The sequence below is a fragment of the Agelaius phoeniceus genome, chromosome 13 (genome assembly GCF_051311805.1).
Source record: "Agelaius phoeniceus isolate bAgePho1 chromosome 13, bAgePho1.hap1, whole genome shotgun sequence".
Classification (NCBI taxonomy): Eukaryota; Metazoa; Chordata; class Aves; order Passeriformes; family Icteridae; genus Agelaius; species Agelaius phoeniceus.
In genome coordinates this window covers 12,990,323-13,003,862 of record NC_135277.1, presented here as the reverse complement: position 1 = coordinate 13,003,862, position 13,540 = coordinate 12,990,323, and the positions used below count along the sequence as shown (strand labels likewise).

At 40.2% G+C, this 13,540-nt stretch overlaps 1 protein-coding gene across 5 annotated transcripts in view; it reads left to right on the top strand.

Moving 5' to 3' along the window:
* Window positions 1–13,540, top strand: part of RAB27A (RAB27A, member RAS oncogene family) — a 32,905-nt gene that overhangs the window by 9,429 nt on the left and 9,936 nt on the right. Inside the window, exons 2-3 of one of the 5 annotated variants that reach the window (XM_077185344.1) lie at window positions 3,230–3,347; window positions 11,375–11,608. The exons of 3 other annotated variants lie outside the window; for them this stretch is intronic. The gene's annotated coding sequence lies outside the window, so the exon portion shown is untranslated. The remainder of the gene's footprint in view (window positions 1–3,229; window positions 3,348–11,374; window positions 11,609–13,540) is intronic. One more of the 5 variants, XM_054642199.2, reaches the window with a different exon arrangement.

Below are 13,540 nucleotides of genomic sequence, written 5' to 3'. Positions count from 1 at the left end.
GATCTTAAATATGCCAATGCTTTATCACATGCAATGCTAGAAGAAAGCTCTGTCCCCATTACTAGAAATTGCCTAGATTGGCTTACAGTTGAAAGAACATAATGAAAGTTTTACTTTACTCTATAATATTGCTAAATATTTAGCAGTTGTGCCTATGGGTAGCAGGAAGACCTGCCTGACCTACTTTTATTTTAATCACTCAAGGGATATTTCATGATTTGGTCCTGGCAAAGTTCAGCTATAACAGTTCTGATGTGAAAGCTGATTTTGTTAGTGTGGGTTGTCTTTTTTTAAAAATTTTTAAAGGATATTGGTGAGAGGAAAGCAAAAGAAAAAAGTCTTTTATATGGAATTTATCTTGTCCTTTCAGTCCTGCCCTGAAGTACTGGCATGCTACTGCAGAGCAGGGGCAGATGACACTGAGGTTAGGCACTGCTCTTGGCTTTGGAAACAGGGATGTGTTCTGTAGCATTATCTGAAATGGGCTGTTACTAGATCCAATTCTTCTCTTATTCCTGTCTCCAGTGGCAGATGTCTTTATTTCTGCAGGCAGGTAACAATCCAGCATTTTTCTTACAGTAGAAACATCTGCTACAGGACAGTTTGGACACTTGCAACTTTTCTCAAGGAGTGTGTGAAGGCAAATATTCTGATGCTTATACTAAAGAATGCTCCACACTGTTCACTGTGTTTAACTCCTCAAATTTTCTCCTGAATTCCTAGGCCTGTAAAGCATAGAAAAGTTTTACAAGTAAACCATAAATTCCATGCATCCAGATCATCTTGTTCATAAAATTTGTAAAAACGTTGGGAATATTGAGTAACTGAGCAGATAGGTATTCCTTTGTAGGGCTGGAGCTTTAAAACTACATTTCACAGTTTCAGTAATTTTGATGCCCTCCATAAAGTAAGAAATTGTCCAAGCTCCTTCAGCCCCCTAGGCCTGGGGTAGCAGTGGGAGGAAGGCTCACCTTGGGCTGCCTGCAGTGGTTCCTGTTCCAGCTGTAGCTCTTGGTTCGTGTTTGCTTCCTGCCACCACAGCAGGGCTGCCTCAGCTGCCTGTGCAGCACTTGCTGAGAGGCTGCAAACGTGTTTGTTGAAAAACAGAGATTATAAATAACCAAATATTGATCTCCTTCCAGTTTATAACTCCTAGTTTGAAATCAGCATAACTTCACCCTCACAAAGAAAGCTTTATTTCAGCTGTACCTTTCTGGCAAAGTCTTACTGTTTTGGATAAAACTCTTGCCTGGAAGGAAGGAAGGAAGGAAGGAAGGATTAGTTGGTGTCCCTCACACCAAGTTGGTAAGAGACAAGTTGAGCAGCCTCATTTCATCCTGAAATAAAACACTGAAGTCTGGGGATTATTTATGAATTGTTTTCCCATTAAAGATGGCAAACATCTGACTATATGGAAGAGTTTGAACTCCATTTACATTGAGAGAGATTGAAGTTGAGGCTTCCAGACAGTTTGTGCTTAGTGTGTGTGCAGTTACCCCCAGGGCTGCTTGCAACATGGCAGGAGAGCTGCTGCTTTGTCTGTCAACACTTCTTATCCTGTTCCTCCTTCTGCACTCTGGAGCAGTTAGCAGACATTCTAGTGTGCTTGTGGTCTGAATATTTCTTCACACTTAAGCAAATGTGCTGGTATTGATCAAGGAAGCAAGCAGTTAAAGATTAAAAATGTGCATGTTGCTGAAAATTGAGCACAATTCTGTTTTTTAATTGCATGTGGGAGCAAAAAAAAAGGGCCTTTTCCTCTAAAACTGGTGAAATTTTCAGAAGATTGGATTGAGCCAAGAATGGATAGAGTTTTAAAAAATTACAACCTGTAAGCAAATGTCAAAGAAATGGATTTTAGTTAATGCTGGAAAAATGCTAAGGCAGGGCATGAAAAAGTGTTCCAGCTCTGTATAATACAACTTAGATATTCACCAGGGCAAGGAAAAAAATTGCCTTGATTCACATGAAAAGAGTCAAGATAGTTGAGCACTGAAACAAGTGAGAGTTAAGAAGCTTGTGGAGTTGTCTTTGTTACTGGTAGATGAATCCATATGTTAAATATTTGTAGCAGCCCGTCTGCAGCACTTCTTAAATTATAAGATTGGAGACTAGCTGGAGACACCACCTTAATTTCCTTTCTTTGCTGCTCTTGAAGCAGCTTGAGGAAAGAAACTGAGACAAGAAAGGATTGTGCAAGGACACTTGTCTGCAAAAGCTCACATCAGCTCAATCTTACACGGTGAGTGCAAAAGTTGCTTTGTCCACAGCTTTCAGTGCTCTCCTGTGAGCATCTCTAATGTTGGGGTGTCTGAGAGGGGACCCCCTCGTGGGGCTGTGAAGGTCCTGTCTCATCCCAGTGCAGGGCTCTCCATGCAGTGAGTGCCTGGTGCAGACACTGGTGCTGAAACTGGGGCAGACCTGTGGATTCTGGCTCTTGTGAACTGACTCATTGAAGAGCTGCTTTACATGTTAAAGCAGTAGCTTTATTTCCTTGAAGTTATTTAAATGTTTAAAATGTCTGCATGTGTGTCTTAGGACCGTGCAGGGACAGGAGCTTGTAGGTTTAGTGTCTGTGTTTCAGAAAGTTTCTGGCAACATCCTCACTCTGATCTCTTCTTGGAGCTTGTTGCCATCAGAAGTGGTTCAGCAGAAAGGACTGGACACAGATGCCTACAAAGCCCAATGGTACAGCTGCCACTGTCCTCCCAAATCCTTCCAGATTCTGCTCACATGGTCTCTCTCTGTGGTGTCTTTGCCAGTTTTGTAATCAGTAGCTTTTTCTGCTGTCTGTAAAGGTGAGAAGTAAAACCAGTTTGGGGAACTTTGGTGCTCTCTGTATTTCAATATATTATTCAATATAAATTTCAATATAAGAGACTACTGTGTTTGCTGTATTTTATTTTTTTGGTATACTTAGAAAAAGTTGTGCTCACACATTGCAACTTGCTCTCCCTAAGACAAGGAGGAGGGTCAGTAGTTGATGCAGAGGTTCGAGGTGTATTACCTGGTTTAGGGAGATCTGGTTAGCTACTTTGCTAACTTTAAAAGGGGGAAAAGAGATCACTTGATCGGTCAGCAAGACCACATGACAAGCAGCTGAATGTAATTAGGTGGGGAGGGTGCTTGTGTGGGGCTGGCAGCTTCCCATGCCCTGTGAATGTTAGAACTATTAGTCTGAACTACACTGTTTTGGTTTTATTTCTTTCTCTGCTGATGCTTCCTGTAGATGAGAAATGGCTCTTTTTGCATGACTATGGTATTCAAGAGATCTGACCTGTGTCAGGAAACTTGTCAGTGAAGCACATTTGGAAAACTACAGATCCATTCACAGCTGTTAAACCTAGGTATGTAAGCACTTTCTCTTCTCTGTTTATTTTCAGAAGATTTATCACATTGTTTTCCTTGAGCTGACTGTGCCAGCTGTTCTGTTCAGAGTTTTGAAACACTGTTGCTGCACTTTAACAAGCTGCCTGGAATATTCTGATTTTGAGAGTTCAGCATTGCTGCATCCTCCTGTTCTAGAGGGAAAAGTAAAGCTGGGGAGTACACTTGGGTTATGTAACACAGACTTTGGGGTTAAATGACAAAACTGCAGCTCTTTTGTATGCATTTATCATTGCTTTTCATAAATAAATCAGTCAGACTCAAATACAAACCAGGGGAAGTTTATTAACAAAATAAATAAATGACTGCAGTGAGCCATGTCTCGATCCAGGAGCCGTAAGACGCCTGTTCCGGTCCCAAATCATCAGCCTACATTGGCTTCTGTGGCAAACTTGTTCTGCAGGGAAGGTACAATTAGACCCCTGATAGTAGAGTGTGCTGTGCAAAAAACATTTAAAATACTGAACAAAATAACTCAGTATTTTCAAATATTGCACTGCTTGAATTTTTCCCCCCTCTGTTTCTTCCTGTGTTCCTATTAGCATTTAAAGATAAATTATACTGAATAGAACAGTCCTTTAGAATGACAGGGTTTTTAACTGCACTGTGCACCAATGTGTTTGTTACCATGTTTGCTAAAGGGATGATAAAATGCATGAATGTGGTGTGTTGCACAGGCTGTTAGTTTTAATTATAAAAAAGATTGACTAGCAAGGAACCATGAGAGCTCATCTAGTTCACATTCCTTGTTCAATCATATAGTAACAACTTGAATCTTGAAATTAATTATCATAAAAGCAATAGGAAGGTGGGCTGTTATTCCTGTGTTTTGTTTCTCCTTTGGAAGAAACTCAGAATATATGTACCCACCTGACTAAGTCATGCCATGCCACCCCAAGCATGATTTTGTAATCAAGCATCCTTTCTAGCTATGTGTTTACCAGCATTTTTCTAATCATGAACCAAAACTCCAGTTTTTATAGACTGCAAATAACCAAGGAGGAGTTGTTCAGAGAACAGAAAACAGTATTCTTCTCCACTTCTCTGGAGGTCACAAGGCTTTCCCAGGGTTTTATTTGATGTCTAGCATTGAATGTCTTAAGATGACTTTTCTCCTCCAGATCATCAACAGATAACTTATGTTTATGACAGAGAAGTGAGACATTAATAAATGTAGTTCAATAAACATATTTTCTTACTGTTTCCTTATAGTCATCCCCAGTGTATGAAAAGTTTATATAAAATAAATGAGAAAAAGGATTTTGTAAACAGTGATGCTTGGCTTTCTGTTTTTGTTTTTCCTGTGCTGTTTGGATAGCTTGGTTGTTGTAGCTGCTTCACTGTAATTTACTGTTACATAATACTTTCATTTATTGCATTACATGTGCATTTTGAATGTGTTACAGAAACTATTTCTAGCACATTTTAGTGCAGTGTTTTCTAATAGCATAAGTTATTTGAGGATTAAATGTTAATAATGTTGGAATTCTTTTTTACACTGCAAAACAATATGCTAGCATTTGGTGCTGCTACCCTTTCCTTCACCATAGTCTTCCTGGATTTCAGTATAATTGCATGTTTCCCACATGTCTTTCATTTATAACAGTCTTAAACAAAATAGCCTTAGTAATTAAGCCTGGTAAAAACAAGCTGGGAATCTAATTCAGCTAGGCTTCTTTAAGCATGTCACTAACAATGGCATTAAAGAGAAATAGTAACTTTTTCTCCTTAAGAAAAAAAAATTAAAAAAAAGAAGACAAACAAAAATTCTGAATTATAGAAAACTTAGAATGACCTCAAAAAATCTTAAAAGCAGTTAATGGAAAAAGATCTGGAAGTATCTTAGTAGGAGGAGAAAAATAAGCTCTAGACAATGGGAAGGAGAAAAAGGAGTAACTTTTATTTGGTCTCCTAAAATGTTTTACTTCATAACTAAGAAACAGTGTAGTTCCTGCTTCTGAATTTGTTTAAATACTGTGACATAGGGATAAAATTTCTTTTTAAAAAACCCGTTTTGATACATTGTGATGCAAGTGTTGTTATAAATAGAAAAACTGGGATCTTGGTGAGGCAATTCTCTAGGAGGGAGTGGGTTGGTTAGCACAGCTCCACTATAGGCACTCCAGCTGTACTGATTAGTGCTGAGATTTTCTTTTTTCACAAACTTAATTTATTTTTGAGACTGAAATCTCATTATTGGATTCTTAGTTTCTTCTGTAGCAAATCACATGCACTGATTTAAAATCAAACCAAATGCTGCAGTCTTTTAGCAGAAGATGAAACACCAGCACCTACTTTAATGAGACTTTTCATATAGAAACTCTTGTGAGACAGTGCCATTGCATACTCCCATTTTGTTGTGACTTGTTCCTATTACTTACTTTTCTATTCCATTCTTCATTTCAGAGGTTTGATGCCTCTCTCAGTTATGGTGTACAATTGTTCTGTGAAGTTGGTTTGGCAGTTTGTGTGAGATTTTTGAGTTCCTCACAAGCATACAACATTTCTATTTGGTGTCTCACCAAGCCAGCACAGTCTGTATGCACTGTATGGTGTAATAATTGCATACACGTTTCCCTGACACAGTTTTCAACAGGAAACCTGCACTGCTTGGATCAATTAGAGCATTCTGACTGGCAATTTATTTTCATCGAAAAGCTTTGTGTATTTTTTCTGGAACTTAGGTTATAGAGGTGCTTGTTCTGTAAGCTCACTGCTGCCTAAGCCATTTATTAGCTATAGACAGAACCATTCTGAATTTTAATTGAAGGCTTCTAAGGGTAGAGGTAGGGAATTGCCTGTTACTGTAGGTCAGTTCAAGTGAAACTTGAGGATGCTTTGTGTGCATGAAATGTTATGAAAGAATTCTTTAGGAAGGCACCTACAGCATGAAAAGCTGGCAACAGCTGCCAGGTTTCAGATGAGGCTTTACTCTACAGCCATCTTGGGGCCCTCCCTCCATCTGGGAATAACTAAAAGGAAAGGTATGGGCAAACTGTGGCATTAGACTTGTGCTGCTTTTTGCTTTCTTTGCTCATATATTCCTATATAACACCAATTAGTGTAAGAAATTCTGGTTTGCTGTGCTGTTTATCTCAGGAGTCTTTGCTGTGTATCAGGATTTAACTATAATTCATGCTGTATTACAGGATTCTGATCTGAGCAGTGAGATAAATATTGTTGGCAACTCAGGTTGAAAAACAGCAGGCTTTTTGAATGGAAACTTTGTGTTGAGCAGATCAGGCTGCTAATCAGTGCTTCTTTTGAATTATGCCTCCCTGAGGCTCTAGAAAGCTGTGCTAGGACAGGAATTGAAGCCAGCATTTTGCCAAAGCACTGTCTGAGTAGTTTGGCAGACAGCAGGGCCTCAGGAGAAGGCTTGGGCAGTGGTAATTTGTGCTGCAGTTCCAGAGCTGTTCAAGGGAGGATAGAGTGGAAGCAGGGGCTTGGCTTTCAATTCCTGAAAGAAAAGCCCACTCAAACACTGTAGTTTTAGCTTTGCTTTGGTTTGAGTCACACTTTTGAGCCACAAGCATGCTCCAAAGTGGCTGTGTCTTGCTGTCACACAAAGATTCCTGTGAAGATTTCTGCTTTGCTGTTAGTGACTTCCTGAAGAGAACAGGGTGTGGCCTATTGAATACAGCCTATTTCAGGCAGAAGTGGTGTTTTATTATGTTAAGTTATGGCCAGTGTATTATCAGCAAGTTATTTCTAACCTTTTCATAGCATTTATGAGACATGGAAGTATCACATACACTCGTTATCTCCAAACATATTTACTGAACAAGTCCTGCTCAGTACTGGCTGAAAAATCTCTTTCTCAGACTGTAGCTATTACAGACTCTGAAATTAAAGGCTCAGTTTCTTTTTGAGACCTCTTAGGAGCAGATTATTCACAGCTGCCACTCACCTGTCAAACTCTTTGAAGTGTCTTGCTGCCAACCTGCACTGCTCTCACTGCCTCCCCATGGCAGCATGACCTCAGGTAGGTCCAGTGAGCTCTGCACCTGCAAGGATGCTTCTGTCAAGATTTTCTGATCTTTAAAAGATTGGGAGAACTGAATGCTAGCTGTGAGCCTCAGTTTGATCAATCTAGATCTGTCCTTCCATCTCTGTCCATTGTGTACCCTTCCTAGCTTGGCATCTCTGACTGTCCTGTGATGCTGGATTTGAGGAGTAGAAGAATAACCTTTTCTAGTTGCTGGACAGGGTTTTAACTGACAGTTTCCCATGCTTTCCCACAGACAACTATGAACTTATTTTGTCCTTTTTGTTACATTAATTTAAGAAATCCCACTGATTAAATATTTTCACCAGTAACTTATTATTCCTAATGTTGTGCCTGATATTCTTAGATAATAGAGTTTTCCATCTCACTATTCATGGATATGGCTTAGTTGTTCAGTAACTTTGATAACCAGTAAATCTTCTGGGGAGCAGGATGTTTTCACTGGTTGCTGGAAGAATGATGACATTAGTCCTGCTCCAAAAGGCCACGATGCCTTGTGATTAGCTGCTTTCAGAAAACTTCTGATGGACTTAAAAGTTTTTGGGTATTTCAATGGCACCTAAATAATGAGAAAGCATTTAACTTGCTGAGAAGTAACTAGAAAAACAGAATGTTAGAAATCCTCTATACTGTGACCCCTGTTAGTTTAGATCTCAATTTTACAGAAAAGCAATAATGCTAAAGAATGGCAGTGGCTGCTGAAAATAAGATTGTTGAATCTTCCAATTAACTGCCAGATTAGCAAGGAAAAGTGTTTACTTCCTGTGAAAAACAAAACCCCCATGTATTTCCCAATCCAAAGGATGAAAAGGTGGATTAAATTCTGCACTGCAGTTCTTTCCTGCCTCACCCTTTTGTTTTCCCACATCGTGTTAGATGAATGATGTGGTTTTATAGTCCCATTTGTATCATATTTGTGTGGTCTTCACTTTTATCTAACCATGATTAGGAAGCATCTTCAGGTGTCTGGTAGCTGAGCTTCTCCATTGACTCCTAATTGTCCTAATCAGGGTAATTTATTTTGCCAGATTATTCCTCTCTGATGCAGGATGTATCTGGTATCATTCATAAGCTTGGCAGTGTAACCTCTTGGAGAATTATTTTCTGTATTCCAGGTTATCTGGCCTGGAATATGAAACAAAGTAGAAGATAGCTGAGAACTTTCTTGTTTCAAAAGAGAAATATATCTATGTCCATATTGGGTTTTTTTAAGAAGCAGCAAATATTTTCCTCTGGCCATTTACAGTGTGTGCTTTAATGGAATTAAACAAAGAGGATGGGCTGAGTGACATCTATTGCAGTCTACTGAGTCACCCATATAGGCAGAGCACAACTCACACTTCCTTTAGCATGAGTACCTGCACATGTATTCTTTGAGATGCCATTTCATGAATATTCTACCTGCACATATGAAACTGCTTCCTTTTTCAGCTTTTAGATTTTTAGCGTTTTTTTAAAATTATTATTATTATTCCTCTTATTCTGCATTTTCATGTGTTTGCTTATCTGCTGGAGATCTTTATCTCCTGGAAAACCAAACAATTTCTTAAAGAAATATGCAATTCTTACTATCCTGTGTGGTTCTTATTCTTTTCTCCTTTACCCTTTGGTGGTTATTTCTGTGGGCAGAGATAGAAGTGTGCTCTCTTTTCTTGCCCTTCTGAGTTTGAAAGTGCTGCTGAATTGGTGGGTGGTCAGAGTCATGAATATTTCCCACCTGTGAATATGACCAACTTTGTGGGTGAGACCCTTGTGGCTCCTGGTTGTCAGAAACGGTTGGAAAATGTGTGTATCTGTGTAAGACTGTCCTTCATAATTCCTTGATCCTGTGAAGAGTAGGTACAGTGCAGTGATATATTCCAGATGTTAAGGTTGGGCTGTGAGGAAGGAGGTGGATCCCCAAGTGGTCAGAATTGTCACATTAGGGAGGTGCTGAGCATTGCTCTGGATTTCCTGTTTAGAAGCAGTGAAAAAGCACGGAAGCACTTGGAAGCCAGTGTGGCTTAATGCATTTATTAGAGGAAGAGGGGAATGGTTGAGGATGAAGTAAGAAGTATGGAACTGCTTAAAAGAAATTAAAAATGCTTGCTTTACTTTCCCCAGTTACTCTGGAGTTGATTCACTTTATACAGATGTTTCAAAGCAGCTTCTGATGAGAGTGCAAAGAGGCAACTTGTGAGGCAAAAGCTCTTGTTCCCAGGAGGGGGACAGATCAACTGTTTTCATCAAATAGCATTGCAAATCTTCCTGTATCTACAGTATTTCCTTACCATGGAGCATGAACATGTTAGGAAGTGATGAGGGAACAGAGATGGTGCTGTGCTTTTTGCACAGAAGTTGAAGCTGCATGAAGATCCTCCTGTATGGGGAGTGTTGAATAACCAACTGCAACGTTCCTGCCTTTATTCTTTATTTTTTCCAGTTCCATGCTGCTTTTCATTCATTTGTGTAACTGAGATAACCTTTGAAATCCAGCTGCCTGATTGTTGGTTTGGTGATGCTGAAATGCAAATGCAATTGCAAAACTAACTGTTGTTTCATTTCCTGGCTTCTCCATTCCTAGTGTCTCCTGATTTTCTGGAAACATAGTCCAGAATCTGCTGTTTCTTGCCTGGCCTGTTGTGCAAGGTTCTCACCACATCAGACCTGCTGCTCCCCTTTTGTGCTCCCTTTCTGGGTGGGATCATCATTTTCTGTATCTCCTGTAGTAACTCATTCTCACAGTGCTTTGTGTGCCCATCAGTTCATGCTCTCAAAATGCTGCAGTTGCAGCAATAGTGAAGAATGGTTGTACAGCACCTTCAGCCAAGTAAAAGTGAAATCAGTGTTTGGAGGCTAAACCTTCTCAGCTGTGTTTTTGTACCTAGTTTTGCAGGTTCTTATGTATTTTGAGCACCCTTAAAATTATTTAGATCTTTCCAAGAAAGAGGCACTCCTTGGACAGTGATCCTGCAATTCCTTAGAATTCGTCTACAGTTGAAACTAAAAACATTGTAACAGTAAAATGTCAGGCAGAGCAATTGAAAGTAACCAAGGATTTTTTTTTTCATGTTGTTTATGTTACAGAAAAGGCCCAGAAGTCACAGAAAGTGTCATTTTGACCAAAACTAAAGTAAGCCAGGTCATAGGTTTTCCTAAGAAAAACAATAGTGCAGTTCAGAACATTTTGGTGAAGTGCATACTCATTAGTTCTCTTCCCCCAGCACAACAGGTACTTGAGTTTATGAACAGTTGTCATGATGTGCTTATATTCCATTTGTATGGATCTGGCAGGTTTTAACAGAGCACATCTAAGCAAGTGCTGACTAAGCAGGAACATTATTTAGGTGTCTGTCCTGTGTTTGGACAGAGCAGGCTGGTGTCTGACTGACCAGTTCTCCAAGCACTTGGCTGCTGCTGGAGCCTAGAGCAGGGTGAGGCTGAGCAGGAATGTGGTTATTGCCTCGCTGCAGTGTGGTGGCAGTGCTGCTGTGACAGGACTACTGACTTACTCCTCTGCACTCTGCATCACTTTCTCAGTTTTTCTGCTGGAACAGATGGAGTGACACATAAAACACTCTAAGTGTAATTTTGTGTAGTGCCTTGGTGAAAAAAAAAATTGTATGAATTGATGTTCACTTGCAGAAGAATCAAATCTGTACAAATCCCACCGAGAGACCTGTAGAGTCTTCATTTTCTGTCTTTGGGGGATTTTGGTTTCATTCTCCCCAATGCCCATGTCAACTCTAATCACCAGCATGGAGCCTCAACAGGAAGGAAACAGTTTACATTAAAGACTGCTCTATTCTCAAACCAGAGGTAAAAAATGTAAAGCTATAACTGAGCAGGTGTTATCCATCATTATTGCATTTTTGAATGAAAACCCCTGCTGGGAACAATGTAATTGTTTAAAGATGTGTGGGTGATTTTGCAGCAACTTTAGATCTGTTCCAAGGCAGGTCTTGCACAAATCTCTTTTGAAATGCTGTTTGCCTCTAGGAATAAAAGGGACATGTGAGCTGTGTAATTGCTTGCCAGCCATGCAGTGAGGCAGCACCCTGCTAGACACAGACACGGGCACACCTCTTTATCTCTGAGCACCCATCAACGTGGATGCAAACAGCTGACACGTAAGCCTCTTGGCTGTGTGCTGAAGAGGTGGTGCTGGAAAAGTACTCCTGCTGGAAGTACTATCTCCAGTGTGCCCTAGCTGTTCCTTTTGCAGAGTTTGGGGTAAGTGGTATGCCTTACTTTAAACTGATGTGCTTGAGGATTGTCTGATTAGGGGCATGTTCAGATTTCCTGAATTTTACACTGTGTATGTGTGCATGTTTTTATTTGCAGATCAATGCTTTTTGTTTTTGTTTTGGTTTTTGGTTTTTTTTGGGTTTTTTTTTGCTTGTTTCCATGTATTCATCTCTTTTGCCTTCTTCCTTTTTCCTTCTTTCCATCAGCTCAGTAGCAGCACAAGAGTTGCATGTTTTGTGTAAGGCCAGTTCAGGAAGCATATTCCCTATTCCCATACTGCACGGGGGAAATCCTGCATGCCAAGCCAATTTCCTTAATTTATACAGGAGCAAATCTGCCATAGTCTGGAATGTTTTATCACACCATAGTGCTGTCATATCTGTGTCCCAGAGGCAAAAAGATTAACCCATTAACACTGATGTCTGTAATGTGAAAGTACCTCAGACTAGGAAATGCAGGGAACAAGAAGAGCACTTGATTTGGAGAGAATCCCTTCTTGATAAGGTCTGATCTGTGTGTGTGGAGGCTCCAGAGCAGCAGCTGTACAGGCACAGCTCAAATGCTGGCTGTGGGGGTCCTGTCAGCCATGGAAAAGGCCAGTGGAGCTTTTCCAGCACTTGTTCATAGCTCTTGTCCCTCTGCATACCAGGCAAAGTGCAAAGCCAGAGCTGAATGGGATTTCAGGAGGGATTTACAACAGGCAAAACTGTGGAGGGCTTGATGTGGAGCTTAAAACTGTGTCCATTGGTGATTTTTTTTTTTTTTTAACCAAGGAGTTCTTACTCTTAGAAGCAAGATTTGGGAACAATTTTGTTTTGGTGGCCTGGTGAATTCTAATTGTATCATTAGTTTTTTTCAGAATCTTCGTTTTCTACCTACTACTCTCCTGTTATATGAGGTATGGAAAAGTGGAAGGAAAGACTAGAAAGTGTGAAGCAATAAAGCCTAATTAAAAAAAAAAAGGCAAAATTGGAAGGAAAAAATGGGATGGGTTTTAGTAACAGGGCTTTGATTTTTAAAAGCTTCACAGCAGTGAATACTTTCCAGTGAATCTATTCTTATTTCTGTTATGTGAAACTGAATGTGTCTGGACACTAGGACTGCAGGTCTCGGAAGTGGAGGGTGGAGATCACTTTTTAAATATTTGTACAGGGAGGAGGACAAGGCTTGAAACTGCTATGAAAATAGCTCTTTACATGTCTCCGAGGATAGGTTAACTCTGCAGGGTTTCACAAGAACCACTCCCTGGAGATATTTGAATAATAGATTGACTTTGTGGGGTGCAATGAGAGGTGTGTGCATTTCAAAACCAGAGGAGAAAATTTCCTTCTCAAGCAAACCTTTTAGAAGACATTTTTAGAACCCTTCCTGTGAAGGGTTCCTCACCCTCTGTCAGTCCTTTGGAAATTGTATTTTGTACCAAGCACAGGGAGAATTGAGTGGACCAAATGATGAGGTGTGTTTGTCCTGACAGACACTTTACAAATCAGATATGACACTAGTAATACCTTTTTTTGCCTAGTCTTGACCTTTCTGTTTTGGCCAGAGCTTTCACACAGCCCTGTCCAGTGGAAGGTGCAGCTGAACTGTAACAGTTCCCTACAGCTCCGTGGCAGAGCTGCAGTGCCCTTCCTTCCTCTGTGTGGTCTTGCTGATGGTAAATCAGCAGTGATCAGCTGCACTGTCATTGGTGCTTGTTAATAAAAGTGTGTTCTGTACACCTATAGCCACCCAACAGAAAACCTCTGTGCAGGTGGCATAGCACAGTAAAAGGCATGGAGCAAGGCTGTCATCATGTAATATACTGGCCCTAAGATTTACATCTAAGTTTTTAAAAGCAACAATTAATTTAGGGATCTTGGGACTGAAAGAACATGTGCTTGAGTAGAGGATGAGCTTCCACATCTCTTAGCCCTT